The sequence below is a fragment of the Podarcis cretensis genome (genome assembly GCF_951804945.1).
Source record: "Podarcis cretensis genome assembly, chromosome: 10".
NCBI classification, from domain to species: domain Eukaryota; kingdom Metazoa; phylum Chordata; class Lepidosauria; order Squamata; family Lacertidae; genus Podarcis; species Podarcis cretensis.
The window spans coordinates 64,209,515-64,230,537 of NC_137179.1; positions in this window are offsets into that span (position 1 = coordinate 64,209,515).

A 21,023-nucleotide genomic window follows, 5' to 3' on the forward strand; every position below is an offset into this window, starting at 1 on the left:
AGCTTCGGCATGCTGGCCACATGACCCAGAGGCTGTACACCGGCTCCCTCAGTCAGTAAAGCGAGATGAGAGCCGCAACCCCACGGTCATCTGTGACTGGACCTAATGCTCAGGGGTCCCTTTACCTTTACTCTTATGCAGGTTTGTAAGGGTGGGGACCTGTAGTCTCGGTTGCACGATTTTGAGGGGGCGTGAACCAGGCACACCCAAGCAGGGATCTTCATCCCACCCTGCCTGGATCCCGGAGCCTGGCCTAGCCTTGCCACTATGTCCCTGGCCCCTTCACTAAATGGTTGTCTGGCCAATATTGGGGGTACGCCCACCAAAGGCTGTGTAGACCAGCTGGGCTCCCCCCTGGGCGGGTGGACAGGCAGCTTGGCATGGCCTTGTGAACTCTCTGTGCCCCACGCCCATCCGGCAGCCAGGGCTGGGCTGGTGCGGCGGGTTTCATTCACCCTCCGTTGCCCACCCAGCGTACATGCATGCACCAGCAAAGGATGCAACACCACTGCTCCTATGGATTGGAGTCCATGGGGAATCTTCAAGAATGTGTTGAGCATTTCACTTCAAGGGAAAGACCCTGCATATGTGGATTTTTTTTGTCTCACCCTCCAAAGTGTTAAAGTTTTCATAATTTTGTTATGGATCCATCTTTGCCATATATGGGAAGTGCATAGGAAGCTGTCTGATGGTCCAATTAGCTCAGCACCATCCATAGATATTGAAAGTTTAGGCATGAATCTTTTCCACCCTACCGCAGATGCCAAAAATGGAACCTGAGACCTTCTGCAGGCAAGGCAGTTATTCTAATACTGAGATATGGTCCTTCCCCTAGGCCAGGCACAGGCAAACTCAGCTCTCCAGATGTTTTGGGGCTACAACTCCCATCATCCCTAGCTAACAGGACCAGTGGTCAGGGAGGATGGGAATTGTAGTCTCAAAAATAACCGGAGGGCCGAGTTTGCCTCTGCCTGCCCTAGGCATTATCATTGCATCTCAGAAGCTACTGTTTCACAATGTCTTAATACTTATTATTTATTTATGTATTTATTTATTTCTAGGAATACAAAACCTGGAAGTTTTGCAGCCTTGTGTGGTCATTGGGTCAGCTGGTGCCATTTTATATAGTCATGCTGTTTATAAAATTAGAAATACTCTGTAAAAGAGAAATGTATAAAATGCAATTATGGAAAAATAAATGATGTCTTCAGGATATATCTTTATTATATTGTTCACAATGCATAGCTATTGCTGGACCATTTCCAGCTTCAAACAAGGTTGTTGTGTGCCACTAATACATCATAAAACCCCATTTTAAATAGCTGAAACTTGGCAGTGAGAAATTTGCTCCAGGCTATTTCACATACAAATGTCAGCTTGAGAGCACATTGTTTAAAATACTTTCCGCATTGTTAAGTAATAAAACCAGAATAGTACATTCAAGTAGAAATCTACTATGTAAAGTTTGGTCTTTGCTTTATGCTTTTAAACTAGGAGGATTGCAGAACAGCAGACTAGTTGAGTGGGCAAATATATAATATAACGGGCCAGAAATAGCTAAGTGAAATGAGCCTAAGATCAGCCAGTCAATTAAGCCATCAATCAGTCAGACAAGACACCTAAGATTAATTTCACAGCACATCGAAGTCTCTCTTTCTGAAAGCGCATGTTTAGGGCTAGCATGTTTAGCCCCAGTACTTTATTAGATAGGTGTGTTTCAGTTTAGGGTTCTTGGTTGTTGTTCTTTATAAGGAAATTATGAAAGAATATTTTAAAATAACTAACCGATAGATGGGTAAAAACCTCCCATCTCAGTTGGGGAAGACCCAGAACAACCAGAACAATAGCAGGTCATATTGAGTAAATTAGATAGTTCTCAAAGACCAAGCATCTCATAGCTACATTTGTCTTTTAAGATACAGAGTGTCTTTTCTGTTTTCACTCCATGCTTTTCAGATACTGAGTGACGCCCAATGTAGCCTTCATGCCTTGGGGCTCCTTCTTCATCTTCTCCCTGTGCAGCCCACCCCACCCCCAAAACTTCCAGATAATTGGAATACTCTTTTGTGCATTTTGTGTGTGCCTGGTTGGAGCTATTATTTCACAACTGACTTCCATTTCTGGGAATTTTTTTTATTTTTACTTCTAAGAGATTCTTAACCACACAATCCTACTCAACAGGAATCAAGTAGTGAATGTGATGACATCACAGCACCATGTAGCTAATTGGATTGGGCTTCCTGATGATGTCAATGTGGGAAATCCTTTCACCACTTCCCGATGTTTCCTGACTAACCACAGGGCTGGATTTCGGTTTGATGAGGCCCTAAGCTACTGAAGGTAATGGGGCCATTTATATGTCCAGCTGTCCTTTGTCAACAGCAAATTGTCGCTGTTTTTTGTGTTGAATATATGCTATATGGTAATTTATGAACCTAATAGGTATCTAAAGCCATTAGCACATTACAAAATATGTATTTTATCAAAGTAATGGTTGAACTGAAATACAATTAAGAAGTATATTAATAGTGAAATACAATGAAGAAGAAGTATATTAATAACATTACTTGCATCATAGGAGCCTACACAACACAAAATACTGTTGCTGTATGTAGGTTTTGTTTTATTCATTTTTAATCTTTTATTTTGCAAATGTACATCCAGTTGTTTTTTCCTCTTTGATTTTTTTGGGGGCCCCCAAGAGAGTGGGGCCCTAAGCTATAGCTTGTTTAGCTTATATGTAAATCCAGCACTTTCTAACCATAAACTTAGCTTGAATGGCTTGGGCTGTAGGAGTATGGATAGCATATTTCTTCTTTTGCAATGGTGTGCAAGATGTTTACAAAAATAAAATAAAATTTGAAAAGCGAGCACTCGTCCCATTAATTCTTTGGGAAATTCAGTGCAGAAGGTTGTATTGGATAAGTTGTGTTAAGACTATGTGTTGTAATCATTAATTTTTTTTTTTAAAAAAATCCAGTAGCACCTTAGAGACCAACTAAGTTTGTTCTGGGTGTAAGCTTTTGTGTGCTTATCTATCCAACCCAGCTCCCAACTCGAGCAGGTACCATATTGTTGTATTATCCCTGACTTCATGAGCTACCCCATCAGCTCACGACTTTTTGAAGTGTTGCCCCTTTGAACATCATTTACTTCTTTCTATAGATGAGCTTTGACACAAAATGCTGAACCTGTCTTTGAACTTCTATGTATTTGGACATTTTGGATGCTTCCTTTGATCTCCCTAGAAGAGGAAAAGGGACTCTCCCATCGTTTTCCTCTTTTATGCAAAGCTTCCCTGGTGAGGGCAAGTAAATTTTTAATAAGGCCCACATGAAAGTTACTTAAAATTCAGCTGGGAAATGAAAGAGTTAAGGTAATGGGTTAAAGAGTTAAAGAGGCAGGCCTGGATCTTAGACCTTTCAAGTTGAGTCAAAGCATGGATAGAAGGAAGAAGGAGGAAGCAAATCCCCAGTTATATTGAACATGTGTGCATAGCTTTGGGAATGTAAATAAGTAATATTCTATTCTATATCACAATATAGCTAGTCTTCAGTGTTTGAATGTTTGGTCCTATTAATTTAGGAATTACTTTCTACTATCACTTTTTTAAGCCACAAGGTCTGGTGTGTGTCAGTTCTTTGTGTGCTTTCTCCCCAGTATGACCACTCAATCCTTGTCATAGATAAGAACCTGCATTATTATTTAGAAGATCTGATGGGGAATAAAAATTCATAACAAAAGGCAGTAGAGTGAATGAGTGTTGGGTTTGTAAAACTGGACCAGTTTTTTAATATTGAATGGAAACAAAATTCCTAATAGAACTTATTCTATTCTATTCTATTCTATTCTGTTCTGTTCCGATCTGTTCTGATCTATTCTCTTAATTCCTTTTTATGTCACCAAAGGACATAAATGAAGCTTAGAAATTGAAGTAAATTATTTGAATGATGCACTATACTGAATGCCTCAATGTAATGTGGCAGAAGGCTTCCTATTTTTCAGAACAGGGACACACCCACCCATACATATGCATGTCTAACTGTTTTGACCCTAAAATTGAGCCAGCTGAGGCTCAGTCATGGGTCCTGACCAACCTCCTGAAGAGCAATGGCACAAAGTATATCATTTGACAACAGATACTTTTAAAAATCTGGTGGATTTACACAAAAAAATTGTTTAGGACCAAACAAGCTACCATGAATCACTTCTTCCAGGAAACCCAGCCTATAGTATAGCATTTGCCCCAACATTTGAGAATATAGGCACAATACACTGATACAGAATTAAGCTAAGGCCATAACTTTCCAACTGCCAGTGTGGGTTAGTTAGCGTTTAGGGGAAGCTTGAGAAGACAAAGTTTCCTGCTGCCTCTCTGTTTGGGTGACGTCTCCTGCCCTCAACCCAAAGCCCAATGTTATATGCTGCCCCATACTTATTATTGCCCACCCCACACATCTTAAGGCATGCTGAGGACAGGCTTGCCTTCACACACACACACACACACACACACACACACACACAAACGTAAATACGCCTTGGGTGCTGGTAAGACAGCTAGACCCTATCTGGAGATTAGAAGCTAAGAAGCTTTACAACAATACCTATTGCTCAGTGGTAAAGTGAAGCTCTTCCATATAGAAGATCCCAGGTTCACTGGCTTTCTTTCAGGTAGTAGGTTTGGTCATGATTGCCACCTGAGGCTTTGGAGTGCTAATTCTTTCTAACCTCTCCACAGCCTTCAGATTTGCTTCTGTGCACATTGTTAGCAAAAATGTATAAGGATTTATCTAATGTATGCTGGAAGTGTAAAGATAAAGTGATGCCTTCCATCAGCTTCGGCTGGTGGCCCAGCTACGCCCCTATCTGGACAGGGATAGCCTAACTACTGTTGTCTATGCTCTGGTAACCTTAAGGTTAGATTACTGCAATGTGTTATATGTAGAGCTGACTTTGAAGACGGTTCAGAAACTTTAGCTGGTGCAGAATTCAACAGCCAGGTTGCTCACTGGAGCAAGATGGTTTGAGCAATATTACACCAATCCTGGTCTGACTGCACTGGCTACCAATTAGTTTCTGGGCCCAATTCAAAGCGCTGGTTTTGATCTATAAAGCCTTAAATGGCTCAGGGTTGCAAGACCTAAAGGACCGCCTCTTTCCATATGAACCTACCCAGACCCTGAGATCTTTTGAGGCCCTTCTTCATGTGCCTCCTCCTCAAGAGGTCTGGAGGGTGGCAACATGAGAATGGGCCTTCTCTGCAGTGACTCCCCGTCTGTGGAATGCTCTCCCCAGGGAAGTCTGTCTGGCGCCTTCATTGTACACCTTTAGGCGCCAGGCAAAAATGTTCCTTTTCAACCAGGCCTTTGCCTGATTTGATCTACATCCTATACCCTTTTTTAAAAAAAATTAAAAATGCTGGCTCTTTTTTAAGGGGGGGTATTGGGTTGTTGGTTATTTTTTCATTTTACGTATTTGATATTTTATGTGAACTGCCCTGAGACCTTTGGGTATAGGGCGGTATAGAAATTAAATTATTATTATTATTATTATTATTATTATTAGGTGGTCATGCAAAAAGGTAATAGGTTTCTGGGAAATGATTTATAATGAATGGAAGAAAATGTTTAAGATAACTTTTGTTAAAGAACCAGAGGCCTTTTTATTAGGAATAACAGGTGAAGACATACCAAGAAATGTTAAAAGACTATTTATGTATTCAACTACAGCCTCAAGGATGTTACTTTGCCCAGAAATGGAAAGAAGAGGAATTACCAATGAAGGAGGAATGGATAACTAAGATGATAGAATATGCCAAAATGGCAAAGATGACCATGAAAATCTGCAACCAAGGTAAAAAAAAAAGTTTGTACAAGACTGGACTATATTTATAGACTATCTTAAGGTCCACTGTAAAGACTAAAAAACATTAGCAGGATTGACATAGCATCTATGAAGTAATGTGAATTAGGGTAACTGAATGAAAAATTAAAGATATGTAAGGTAATAAAGGGGAGAAATTGGAAACCAGGGGTGGGGTGATGGGAAGTCTAGAAGGGATGAAGAATGTTTTATTTGGATGTTAAATTGTTAAATTATTAAAAATTGAAGATGAAATATAAAAAGTAAACTGCACATTGTTTCCTCACAACAATCTAGTGAGGTGAGTTAGGCTGGGGGGTTGTAATTGGCTCAAAATGACCATGTGAGCTTTACATAGAAGCTGGAATTTGAGCATGTTGGGCAGGCGGCGGTGGGGGGGGGGGACACTGAACTTGCACAATCTTCCTTGGTATCGGAATTGGAATGCTAAAAGCAGGTAAACTCAAGTTCCAAAGGACAGAAAACACTACAACTTGATTTCTGCAGACTTCATTGTCTGGGGACTACAGCGTTGTGTTTAAAAGTCTAGTTTTGTACATTTTTCAGATAAAGCCACATTTCTTCCATTTCCTCCATGAAGTGTGTGTGTGTGTGTGTGTGTGTGTGAATTCATGGTTCACCTCAGGTGCCAAAATGTCTTGGGCTGGCCCTGTTCCAAAGCGTTACTAATTCTGATTATGAAGAAGAAGAAGAAGAAGAAGAAGAAGAAGAAGAAGAAGAAGAGGAGGAGGAGTTTGGATTTGATATCCCGCCTTTCACTCCCTTTAAGGAGTCTCAAAGCGGCTAACATTCTCCCTTCCCTTCCTCCCCCACAACAAGGCAAAGTATTGCAACCAGGCTAGTAGCCATTGTTTTTCTTCTCCTTCACTTTCTGATCCTCCTTTAAAGCCATCCAAATTGTTAAAATACAGCGGTGTCCAGACCGGAGTTGGACCCAGGTGTCTAGGTTTCAAATCACCTCATGGCTATAAAGCTCCCTGGGTGACCTTGGAGCAGGTTTAGTCTCTCAGCCTAACCTACCTCAAAGAGTTATTGTGAGGATAATTTGGAGAGAGGAATTGCATCTTGTACACCACATTGAGTTCCTCAGAGAAAAGATGGAGTTTTCATGTAAACCAAGAAAGGTGCACAAACATGTTTTTTAAAAGATGCCTAGAGGTGGCGAATGTGGGTGAGCACCCAGGCAGAGAGAGAAGGTGGCTCCATAATACAGTGGTACCTCAGGTTAAGTACTTAATTTGTTTTGGAGGTCCGTACTTAACCTGAAACTGTTCTTAACCTGAAGCACCACTTTGGCTAATGGGGCCTCCTGCTGCCACCGCACCACCGGAGCCCGATTTCTGTTCTCAACCTGAAGCACTATTTCTGGGTTAGCAGAGTATGTAACCTGAAGCATATGTAACCTGAGGTACCACTGTACAATGAAGCCCCCCCCCCAAGAAAACATTTTTAAAGGAACATTCAGCCCACTGGAACCTATGACCAAATGATGGACATTCAGCCCACTATGACCAAATGATGAACCACTATTCAGTCAACAGGTGGGCAAACAGGTGAGTTTTAAGGAGGTTCCAGAAACTGGACTACAGTCATGGCCGGCCTTATTTCCTCGATTCTCCAAAGGGGTGCGAGGGTTTGGGGGAGCTCTAAGGGGAGCTTAGATCCAACTTCCTGAGCCTTCTGCTTGGGGGTAAATGCAGGGCTGGGCCAGATGTTTGGCAGCTATCTGAAGGTGCCCAGGTGCAGTGGCGTAGCGTGGGGGGTGCAGGGGGGGCCGGCCACACCGGGCACAACATCTGAGGGTTAGGGGGCGCAAATCCACGGGCTAGGGGGTGCAAATCCATGGGTTAGGGGGTGCAAATTACTTGCCTTGCCCCGGGTGCTGACAACCCACGCTACGCCACTGCCCAGGTGACACCGGCCTGGCAGAGAGAGCGTTCCTGGAGCCCAGAGCCCATTGGCTTCAGTCCTTGGCCAGGCTGTGACCTCACAACAGGCTGCGGAATCCTGCGGAATGTTTTGTTTCCTAGTAGGCCAGGTGAGTTGTTTCAAAGGATCCCTGGGTTCAGTTGAAAGCCCAGACAGTTGGATTGGTTGAAAGCCATTCAGATTACGTCTTCTGTTCTGGTGTTCGGATTAATTGACTGTCACATAATGTGCCGCTGGTTCTGCAGACGGCAAAGCCATGGGAAAGAGGGGAGACATTGCCTAGTGCAGCAGGTAAACAGACAGCTGAAAAAATGTACCTCTTAAGTAAGTAAATATAAATAAATAATACCCGTAAAGAACGCTGGGGCTGATGAATTAATGGTCTGACTCAGAAAAAAAGCAGCTGCTTATGCTGCTTCAAGACCAAATAGAGCACATTAGAAAAACAAAATACTGCAAGAGGCATTTCTTTGAACTCTACTATGAATCCCCTGAAGAACTCTTATGGGGAGGGGGGAGAATGCAAATTGTACAGCAGGAACATTAAGATATCCAGGCACAACAGTTTCATCCAACACCTCAGCAAATGAACAGTCACAAAGTTGGTCCCAGAAGATTTACTGCTGCAGTCATCTTGCGACTAGGTAGAGCTATTTAAAATGAAAATGAATTGACTCTCTACCGCGTGTATTTTGCAGGGAAATCACCTGCTTGGGATCTGCGGGAGCGATTTGCTTCTCTCTATTTCCCAACCAAACAAGACATCCAGGAATCTTAGCCCAAAAAAGATATGACAACTTGAAATGCCTAATTTAGCAGGATTCCTCAGGAATTGCAAGAAAGCTGAATATTGTTGGGAAGGAAATTTCTCACAGGCATCTCATCACTAAGTAAACCTAGATTAGCTACACGTTGACGTGTAGGCTTTTTTCAGTTGCCTCAAACATGTAATTAGTGAATGACCAAAAAATGCTGGGAAATCTGAGTGCAGCTGAATATGTGGGATGGGTGATTGTCAGGTTCAGTTTTCCTTCATTGTTTCCAACTAGCTTTGCCCAGTTGCCCTCACTTTCTCAAGGTTTCCTTCCTCAGCCACTTTCCACTGCTTCATCTGCTCAACTACAGTGGTACCTTGGGTTAAGTACTTAATTCGTTCCAGAGGTCCGTTTTTAACCTGAAACTGATCTTAACCTGAAGCACCACTTTAGCTAATGGGACCTCCTGCTGCCGCTGCACCGCCAGAGCACGATTTCTGTTCTCATCCTGAAGCAAAGTTCTTAACCTGAAGCACTATTTCTGGGTTAGCGGAGTCTGTAACCTGGTGAGTATGTAACCTGAACCCGAGGTACCACTGTACTTCAAAACTCTGTTTGAGGCAAGTAATCCCTAACAAATGGCTGCCCAGTCTCTAAAGACCTCTAATGAGGCAGAAAGCATTGACCCTTCTAGTGATATCATTGCTGAAACATTGCTCTGACCGTTTTTTTAAAAAATCACCAAATGTCCTACTAACATCTCCACCCCTGTAGTTTAAACCCATTTGATGTAGTCTTTCCTTCTGAGGCAACATTTAGTATTATTATTTTTAGCTAAATAGGAAAATGTCATCTTTTTATACTACTGCGTCACTGTGGCCAAATCTAGACTGTTGTCATTTCTACTCTTAGAGCCATTATTTGGCTATATTGTTCTTCCCTGCAGTTACTTTGTGTAGGAAGGTTCTCACACGCACAAATACATTGCTTTCAGAACAGAATGAATAGGCATGTGGTAGTTTGTAAAGTACAAATGCTTTGGCTAGATTCACAACAAATAATGGTTTCCTATCCTGAACTGATAGAGACATCACCTTGCCAACAAAGGTCCGTATAGTAAAAGCTATGGTTTTCCCAGTAGTGATGTATGGAAGTGAGAGCTGGACCATAATGAAGGCTGATCACCGAAGAATTGATGCTTTTGAATTATCTTGCTGGAGGACACTCTTGAGAGTCCCATGGACTGCAAGAAGATCAAACCTCTCCATTCTTAAGGAAATCAGCCCTGAATGCTCACTGGAATGACAGATCCTGAAACTGAGGCTCCAATACTTTGGCCACCTCATGAGAAGAGAGGACTCCCTGGAAAAGACCCTGATGCTGGGAAAGATGGAGGGCACAAGAGAAGGGGACGACAGAGGACGAGATGGCTGGATAGTGTTCGCGAAGCTACCAGAGTGAGTTTGACCAAACTTTGGGAGGCAGTGGAAAACAGAAGTGCCTGGCGTGCTCTGGTCCATGGGGTCACAAAGAGTCGGACACGACTAAATGACTAAACAACAACAACAACATCCTGAACTGATAAACTCTGCTTTGAGAAAAGTCCTGATGGCATGGCAAACTGCTGTTAACTACAGTTGAAAGCTTCCATTTCATCATCATCATCATCATCATCACGTACACCAGTACACAGTAACATAGTGCACAGTGGGGCAGAGTTGTAGAAAAGACCCTCCCCCCCAAAACACACACATCAGCACCCTGCTGTTTACATGAACTGGGATGCAGCATGTCAATGGTGAGATTGTACTGGTATGGTTTCACCAATGATAGCATCTCCACCAAACTGGAACTCCTCTCAGTGTAGCTGGGAACCCCCAGCAGTGGGGTGTGTTCAGTGCACTAGGGGGACTAGGCTAGTCCCCTAAATGTTCCCCTGGCACCTCCTTCTCAAAGCCCAGGAAGTGTATGTCCAACTTAGGGAGGAGGGCACAATGCTCACACACAAATCACCCTCACAAGCTGGCACCTCTGGCCCTAGCTGTTCCCCTATGATAAATTTCACCGCACACTAATGACCCCCAGCCTTGCTACCATTCCATCCCAGCCTGGTTTAAGTGACGAATCAGGGGATTTTTATCAAAACGGTTTTGTTTGTTTTTAGCTTTTTATTTATACTTTTTCAAATTTATGCATTTCCTTATTTTTACAATCAATTTAACATTTCAAAATTTGACTTCCTTCCCCCTCTTTCTGCAGTACCTGCAATTATTTTTTTTTAATATCTTCTGCATAGCCAAATTCATTTAACTTGCTCATTTAACTATCTATTGTAGATATATGCACTCTTATAAAACTGCAGGTTATTACAATAAGCCTGCTAATGTTTTTATCTGTTTACAATTTATCTGCAAATATTCCATAAACTATTTCCATCCTTTTATAAAAAAAGTTTGGTATCTTGATTTCTTATTCTTGCGTGGTGAGTTCCCGCCTCCCCCCATAGAAATAAAGACATGGGACACAAGAATTTGAGTTAATGGGTCAAATTAGGCACAACTTTATTGATTACAGGAATTGAGCGGTATTGGGTTAGGCATTGGTCCTAAGAACTAACTGGCTTCAGCCTACATGCTTGAAGACTGGTGAGGGTTAACCACCAGTGGGAGGAGTTCTGCTGAGGCACGCCAACTAGGACCTCCCCCCACCTCCATAGGCTTACGACAAGGCCACGCCCCCCAGAATCCTTTACCAGATTACCCTTTGTTTGGGGGAAGGTGATGGAAGGTGATGGCGCTCCTTCCCCCTTCATCTGCATAACAATAAACTGTACCCCCACCAATGCCTAACCGCCAATACCGTGGAGTTGTGACGGTTTGCTATGAGGTAGACGAAAACCAAATGGCTGGTGCCAATCTGCCAGTTGGAAAAATTCCTACCAGGCCGCTAGACGGTGACCAACCGAAGTCCATAGCTACGTCGGGGAAGCTACGTAACGGGTGAGAGGAGAGGGGAAACCAGGTCAGCTGCGGCGCGGGAAAGAGGGAGCCCCTCGGCCGCGCCAGACCTAAGTAGGCGAAGCCACGCCCCCCGAGCCAGCCAATTGGCTGGCTCGGGGAATGATGCATCTGAGGATTCCCTGCTATCGCGTGGGCTGGAGCAGCCCCCGCAAGTGTGGGAAGGGATGTGAAGCCCGCAACCCCACCTCCTCCTTATCTCAGAAGTGGCTTTCCAGTAAGTTTTGCCATTTCTGCATATTCCATTAGTTTTTGTATCCATTCTTCCTCTCCTGGGACTTCTGCTTCTTTTCATTTGGGGGCAAGTAACATTCTAGCTGCTGTAGTAGCATACATAAATAAATTTCGATACATCACTGCACACTGGAAAGTATTTTAATTGTCCCATATTCATCCCACCTCTCTATTATTTTGTTATCTGAAATTAATATGGTTTGGAGGGTTTTTATATATCAAGCTCTGTTCCATTTTGGACACAGGGATTTTACATCCTATAAATAAAATATTAAGCTGGACCAATGTACGGTGAGCAGAAATTGGAAAAAATTATCACATTAATATTAACACAGAGATACAAGGAATAACCAACATGAGGCCGAGCGAACTACCGTTTTATGACAACCATTGCCCCTCTTGCTTCAAAACATGCCTTAATGCTTGTTATTCATACTGTTTCACACAGTTTAGCTTATGTTTTAAATATAAACCCTTCCTTCTACCTAATTAGAAGGGGGGAAACTCCTCATTTAGGAGGTTTCTGCTGAGAGATAACCTTTTCTGCATGAGATAACAGTAGACGATAACATCCTACCCACTTGGGAGGCTTGTAAGCGACTGCAAAATTTTGTACTTGTATGTTCACCTATAGAAAGGTTATACAACCCTGAGGAAAGTATCATAGTAGGTAGTATATGAACCTACCGTATTTTTTGCCCTATAAGGCGCACTGGCCCAGAGGACGCACCTCCTTTTTTTTTGGGGGGGGGAATGAATAAAAATAAATTATTTCCCCTGACCCCAGCCCACAGAACAGGCTACTGCCCGCAAGCCTTGCGAGCCCGCGGGACCTCGCACCGGGCGCGCAAGGCTTGCGGACATCTGCCCGAAGCACGGGATGTCCTCCAGAGGGCGCCCCCTGCTTCGTGCTGCAGGCTGCCGCCCCAAGCCTTGCGCGCCTGGCAGGACCTCCCCCTGGGCGCGCAAGGCTTGCGGACATCTGCCCGAAGCAGATGGCTTCAGCGAAAGCCTGCATTTGCCCCATAGGACACACACACATTTTCCCCTTCATTTTTGGAGGGGAAAAAGTGCGTCCTATAGGGCGAAAAATACGGTACATAATCTGCTTTATTTAGTGCTGCATTGAAACCTGCCTGCAGTTTCTTAAAACATTTTGTCCCCTTTGGAAGAGGCTTTGATTTGTCTGTGTTTTCTTTCTCAGGACACTTTAGATATCTGTCTTCAGATATTTGGTGGCGCAGTGTTGAACTTACTATGTAGTTGTGAAGTGGCAGTGGGTGGTGTGAGCATCTCTCTCTCTCTCTCTCCTTTTTTCTTTCTTCCTATTAAACATATCTCAAGCACTCTGCCATCTCCCCCACTGCCTATGCTTCGTGATCTGAAATAGTCCCATGGGAGAAGTTACCTTCCCCTGGGCTTTAAATGAAGAATGGGAAAATGAAGAATGGAAATGAAGAAAGGGAAGTGCCTTAGATCAGTGCACTCAATCATTCTGTTTTTTAAGGAAAGTCATTCCCTTTAGGTTAAAATAATAATAATCTGCATTGATTTCTTTAAAAGTGTGTATGTGTATTTATGTATATGGGCCTTTTTCCCCCCAGCTGGAGCTCACCAAAACTCAATTTCAGCACCTCTCAGGTGGGCACCATTCTAAGAGAACAAGGGTGAGCTCTGGCATCACTGTATCTAGAAAAATAGCACTGTATATGTATTTGTGTGTGTGTGTGTGTGTGTGTGTGTGTGTGTGTGTCACACAGCGCCCAACAACATAACAAGACCCCACCAACAGCATACGAATCAATCTGGCTAACCTGACCCAAACACACACACACACCCCACTCTCACACAAAAACAAATTTCGCTACAGCCAATCAAAGACAACCAACCACACTCTAGGCCAACCCCAACCTCTCTCACCACCAAAGAAATACAAGCGAATAGTAAAGAGAACCCACACAAGTGACACTGACGCAAAACCCCACACATACACTACGTAGAAGCACTGCCACGCGACCCCAACCCCCTCATCATTCTCCCCTCCACCTCTTCCCCCCTTTTCTTCCTAATGTAACGCTAATGTCTCACAGCAAATGAAACTGTAGTAAACACGACTTGGAAAATGAGACATTGCACATACTTTTGTAAACCAAGAAATCTTTATTCACACAAAAAGAGAACATACGAGATGAGCAGCTGCCAGGCACACAGTAGGAAGCATCCATGTCTTCTCGTGATTATAAGAAAGCCTAGCTGAAGTTGTCCTGTAGTTGCCAGGAAATTCAGTCACCCAAGAGTGCTGCAGAGTGCTTATTCAGATGATTTTTAGAATGAGAAAAGTACACTCTTCTCTGACACACACTATGTTCACCTTAAGAGGAAGGTAAGTGCCAAACCCCAGACCCCACCCCACCCTAAAAACACCCATGCATAATTTCTGAAAATGGTCTGGAAGCTCCAGTTAGTGCAAAATGTTGCAACTGGACTGTTGATGAGGACAGAAGAAGAAGAGTTTGGATTTGATATCCCGCTTTATCACTACCCTAAGGAGTCTCAAAGTGGCTAACTTTCTCCTTTCCCTTTCTCCCCCACAACAAACACTCTGTGAGGTGAGTGAGGCTGAGAGACTTCAGAGAAGTGTGACTAGCCCAAGGTCACCCAGCAGCTGCATGTGGAAGGGGAGGGAATCAAACCCGGTTCACCAGATTATGAGTCTACCGCTCTTAACCACTACACCCCACTGGCTCCATCCCCAGAACCTATCTGTGGTGCTTAAACATTCTCAGTTGACCTAAGCTGCTCATCTTGGCCCCAAGGAAAGAATTGGACCACTATGTCTCAGTAAGCTCTTAAATATTTACTCATTTCCACAATTAGAAGTTTCACACCGGAGGCACTGAACAGTGAAAAGATAAGTTTGTGTAGAGTAACTATGACTTGCCGGTATGTGTTTGTGTTCAGTTACTTGGCTGTATCGTTCATCTGCTCTGTATTTCTCTGCACAGATGGAGAAAAATAAAAATCACTTTTGAGAGTTGCAGAAGCCAACAAAGTAACTTCACCCTGCGGGGTTCTAGAGGTTCTTAATTTAAACTATGAATCACTTGCCAAACCTAGAGAGAGACTTCTAAAGCGCCTTCCGTTGGGGGTGATTCTGTCTTTTCTTCTGCACTATATATTTCTGACATTTGGAGCAAGTTAAAGCACTTGAATAGCTGACAGTAATCTTCTCACTTAACTGTGGTTGATCTGCCTATTATTCAGCTGCCCTATAGAAAGTACATGACTCTTTGTTCTTGCCCTCCTCCATTTGCAATGGCAGACCCCCAGGAAAGTGATGTCACCCGGTATTTGTACAAATCAGCTCAAAGCAATCTATCGAGTTTGTTTGTTGCTGTTCCCTTGGAATGGAGAGAGGGTGACTCAGAGGATGTTCTTTGGTGAGGGCAGTAAATATCTGAGGCCACTGCAATCTGAGTAAAATTCACAGATCTGTGTGGCATCCATGCAGGCATTGATAATGGAGAGGAATACGTAGTTTTCATTTGTGAACTGGATTAAAATTCTTATTAATTTACTGCAGCTAATTCTGAATCTGGACTCTGGACATATATGGTTTTACAGATTTTTAAAAAATGGTAAAAATGAAAGGATCTTAGAGAATTTTTAAAAAAACTTTATTGAATTTCAGTAACAAAAAACCAAACAATATCACAAGAGAAAAGGAAATATAACAAATTACACAAAAAATTAAATTAAATTAAAAAATACCAACAAATACATAAAAACATAGACTTCCCTCCATCCATGTTTGACCTCTTTCCCTTAATCATCTTTTATTCATTGTGTTATTAGTATTACATTGTTTTTGTTCCACTTCCATCCATTTCCTCAATATTTCTACCCTGTAAACTTTATTCATTGCATATTGATATATTTGTCCCAGAACAATGTCTTTTCATGTACTCATTTACACAATCCCATTCAATTAATTTTTGATCTGTTTGTCCTCTTATCGCTGCCTTATCTTCAAGTCCCATAAAAGATATAAGGGGAATAGGGAGGGACGAATCTTGTCAGTTTTGATTCTGCAACAATTATCTTAAAAGAAACAACAGCACCTAATGACTTTTCCTTTTACTAACTTTTACTCAGTGTAGACCCATTGAAATTAATGTATCATTAATGTAAATTAATGTATCATGGCTATTAATTCCGTTGACTTTACTCTGAATAAAAGTTAGTTAAATACAACCCTGTGAAAATTCACCAGCATTCCAGTGCAGATTTCCCCACTTTTTTGCATCTTTGGCAAGCAATTTATACTAATACAATGCATATTATGTTTGTTTGTTTGTTTAAAAAACAAATATATGCATTTTATGACACCTTCCCCTAATAATTTTTTTGGGGGGTACACACTGGTTGGTTGGAGAGCTGCATCACAAAATTTGGAGACTTGTGAATTTTGAAAGCTAGCTAGGTTTTGCTTCACATATTCATTCAAGAAATGTGAATTAGATAGTTTCTCATGAAATGCGAACATGCTCTAATTTCTCCACCTTCCCCAGAGAGGGGCTAGCACTGTGTCTGGACTGTGCATCTGCATGCTAGCTGCTTACACAAATGCTATGTGACCACAGTTTAGGATTTGTGTGTGGAGGTCCCCAAGCCACCCCTCAAAATAAATCACAAATCGCACATAATTTTTCTTTAAGGTTTTTGGCATAATTTTGGCCACAATTTTATTAAAATACATAATCTGTGAGTGGTTGCTTAGGCATTGGTTCTGACTACCTGCCCCCCCGCCTGGGACAGAACTGACTTTCCGAACTCCCTCAGAAGCCAGTGAAGGGAAAACAATATTGGGGATCAGTTGAGCTGAGTGACAGTCCCTCACCGCTCACCCAACCTGCTCCCCAAGGCTTGCCAGCCCTGGTCCCATTTCAGGGATTAGACAAAATCGTGGCAAGCCCCAGGATTCCTTTAACGGAATTCCCTTCCACACCACCATTGGAGGGGCAGGCCCAGCCTATCCTGACCCCTCCTCCACCAATTTTTAAAACCAATGCCTAACCGCAACCTTACAAGTTGTGACGAATTGCTAAGTAGTAGGCAAAAACCAAATGGCACCAGCCAATCAGCCAAATGGACAAAATTCCTACTAGGCCCCTGCCCCAATGGCAGACGACCCCAGGACAGGCAAAGCAAGGTCAACTGGAACTCAGGGCTGGCGGGTGGGTGATCTGATGCACTCTGCGAAAGAGAAAGCAAAAGCTGAGTGCCCCACAATTTAAAGCCTTTGGTCCCCCCCCCCCAAATTGCTACATGCAATTAGCCCCAGCAACCCGGCCATCCAATCGTTGCCCCAGGCCATCACAATTTTACCTGCTGGGCAACAGAGGGTTGGCCTGGCAGACCCCACCACAACACATGCTCTCATTTCAGGGAGAACATGCTCTGCGCATAACACTTCACTGTGGCTAATGAATAACAGAAGTGGGAGCTTCTGACCTCTTCCTTGTAGCCATACTGGAATTGGATGGAAGGGAGAAAACCATGTGAGTCTGAGGCTCACTGACGCTCATCCTCATCACGCAAACGCAGCCAATGTGACAGCAATAATTCAGCAGAACTTCCAATCCCTGCTGAGTTCTTGGTCCCCTTTCTAGCAAGAACTGTTTCAGTAACGTCTAAATGAATAGCAATTGGTTCTGCGCTGAAAGATACCATCAATGGCAACAATAACAGAGAACAAATTCCATTATCACTACCCTACCACCTTTGCTGCCTCCCAGCCTTCAGTATTGCAATGAGCGCTCACACTTTACATTGTGGGTGCCCTTTGCGGGGTCGCACGCGGTGCTGCAGTTTCCAGGGAATTTAATGGCAAAAAGGGGCTGGCCTGCTTCTCGGTGTTATTATTGGAGGTTCATGCCCAGCCTCAGCAGTCAAGTTTCATTGCTGGGAGGTGGGGCCAGCCCCATTTATAAATAGGGGGAGGAGCTGGTATTAGCCAGGCAGACGGCTCTGGAGATTCACCCTCCCTACCCTCCCTTTGTTTAATGTTTCTTGTTTACAGGTTAACTTTTTCTTCCTGTTTAGCGGGAGCTGCTATGGTCTTTGACTGGTTGCTGTTGAAGGACCAGGAAGAAATTTTCCTGCATTGGCAGGTTTTGTCTTCCCCATAGCAATCCGTCACAACTTTGGCCGTGGGTGGAATCCTTTTCTTCCCTATATGGGTGTGTGTGTGAAGTGGTGACTCACCCCCCTGTGGTGGCGATTCCAGGGTCCCCCTCTTAAAGGGTTTTTTTATATATATGGGTGTCACTGGCCATACACTGAAAGTTGTCAGTGAACTACCCTGCGTGTGGGGATTTGGGCTGGGCTGCCTGCTACACTTATGTCTCGCAGAGCACCCCCATATCCCATTTACCCTGATGTGCCCCAGTTCACCTGGCTGGGGGGCTGGGAGGGATACACCCCCAAGGCCTAAGCCAAGGTCTTCCTACATTTGGAAGTTTAATAAAGTTGTGGCCTAATTTTAATTCCATAACATGTTGTCAGAGTCTTTATTCCTTTCTTGTGATCCCTCGGGGCTGGAGCTGTCACTGCCTGGTCGCACAATGCAGTCAGCCCAAACAGTTAGTGAGTGAGTCTGTCCTTTCCGTTCAGGGGCATCATTTTGTTTTTAATAAGATCTGACTAAAGTTATATGGTATGTTTTCTTTGAATGGCGCATCAGCTGTTATCGTCACTGCTGTATTGTGTCTGAACTTGTCATCGTGCGCAGTACATATGTCTCCGTCAAAGCTCTTCCCATGGAATAATAATGTATAAATGTTGTTGTCGTTCTTAGCTAGGATGAGGGAGGGAGCAAAGGGAGGCAACACCTTTCAATAAATTCGCTGAAGACTTTGTATCAGATTTAAAAGATACATCTAATATTGGGTTCCTTGTTTCAAAGACGCTGTAATTTGACAAAATGAATTACCTGCCAGAGCTGTGTTATACTTTCATCAAGATATGTTTCATAAGAAAGAAATGGCTGAAGAAAGAAAGAAAAACCAGGTGATAAAGTAGGATTCATTTAGCTCCTATGAATGGAAGGCACATTTTCTTGAAGGTATTATTTCATTTGCCTGCTTTATTAAAACAGACTATCTGCTACCAAAAACAAAACAAAAAACACACCCTAATAGCAGCTTTTCAGCAGAACACTCTTCTGGTGCATTATTACTTTCATTTATATTTTATTTGGTTCCTTTATTGAGGGGAGGCGCAAGCCAGGGGAAAAGATGTAAAGCCCTATTAAATTTGTACAAGACACTGAATTGGGAAGCTGCAAATGCAATTCATATGTGGAGTCCCATTTTGACACACATATGCTGTGTAAACATGCATTAGGGTTGAGATGGACAAACCAGTTTCTCTCCACTCTGTATCACTTTTTACATATAGAAATTATCCGAAATAGACAACGTACATGGCTTGGCGCACAGATGTTGTGTGGGACAGATGTATGTATACACTCGTTCAATTCTGCTACACATTTAGCAACCTGGAGTGGGACTTCCATGTAGATTGGGTGAGGGAAGGATCCAGAACTGGCCCACTTTCTGTGGAATGGGATGTAAGAATCAGGTGCAGTCAAACACAACATGGGTAGAGTAGACATGAAGGTTATCTCAGTCCTCCAGCCGTAACCTCCTGCTTTCCAGGACTGAGACGAAACTTCCTATGTGTAACTCGAGATGGGTGTGGCCTCTCCTGAAGTAGAAAGAACCAGAACCACAGGCTGGCGACCATCTTGTCTTGACTTTCAGAATTGATCTCTTCATTGCTGTTTGGTAATAGGTTATGCAGGCTATTTCATTAGTCTTCTTCTAAAGAGAAACTAAAAAAGAGTAAGGTTACTCTCACACTCTTTTTAGCAGATGCATTCATAGGAAAAATACACAGATCCATCTGTCTCCCATTTATCAAAAAACAATGTAAAGAAAAACAATGTTAAGGCCAAGTATTTCCACATTGTTACTATCAATTATTATTATTATTATTATTATTATTATTATTATTATTATTATCATCATCATCATTATCATAATTTTGCCATATAGCACTTGGATTAGATTCCATAGAGTCCATCCAAAATACCTTCCTCTAAATTTTGCTAGATTAAATGAAAACAATGTCTGCTTGTTTGTTTCACGCATTTATATGCCACCATATGACCAATTTCTCAGGGTAGCTACCTACAAGAATAAAAGCAAATCAAAACTCCAAAAGATGTTGGCAATGCAACACAGAAGAGCAGCATAAGGACAGGTTGCAAAAAGAAAACTAGCTAGACCTAGGGCAAATTTCAAAAAAGGCTGAGAAAATTTAAAGTTATTTGCTTTGAGTTAAATTGAGAAGGTTGGCACTACCATTAGTTAGAGTGAACCGACTACCTCTGGGAGAAGATGCTGCAGGGTAATTCACCCATGTTGAATTAAGATTTCAAATGCCAGTCCAGTTGGCTTTTAAAAGAGGAGGGAGAAAGAGTGCCATATTGGCAGCAAAATGTCTTGAGCCAGGGCTGCAAACTGAGAACAACCTGGGTGCTAGTGAGGAGGACATTTGGTAGGTAGAGTGTCAGCACCAAGAAGGCCTTTTCTTCAGGAGCCACTTGTTCACCCAATTCTGGCGTCTAGAGAACAGCTTCCTAAAGTCTGGGTAGGATTCTACATTGTCTGATATGCAGCTAATGGGATCATCTTTAGAATGGTCCTGGTTGCAGGCAGGCCCCCAGCCCGCTTCCTCCCCCCACCCTGGCATGGGTGGAGTAACGCTTTCATGCCAGGGTGGCATTACAATCACCCCAGACCTATTGGCAGGGGAATTGTGAGGAGTTTAAAAGCGGCAGCGCGACGTGGGCTGTGTACCTGCTTCATGCTGCCGAACACCCGCCCACCCTCCCTGTAATTTATGTGTTCTCTGGCCTTGCTTTGGATGTTGGTTGGTCGCCTATCTTGGGCCAGGGGCCAGGTAGGAATTTTTCCATTTTGCAAATTGGCACGGGCCACTTGGTATTTGTCTACCTCTTAGCAATCGTCATGACTTTGTAAGGTTTGGCGGTTAGGCATTGGCTCATTGAATTGTGGGGGAGGGGAGGTCAGCCATCGCCTGCCCTTCCATTGACCAAGGGTATTCCGGTAAAGGA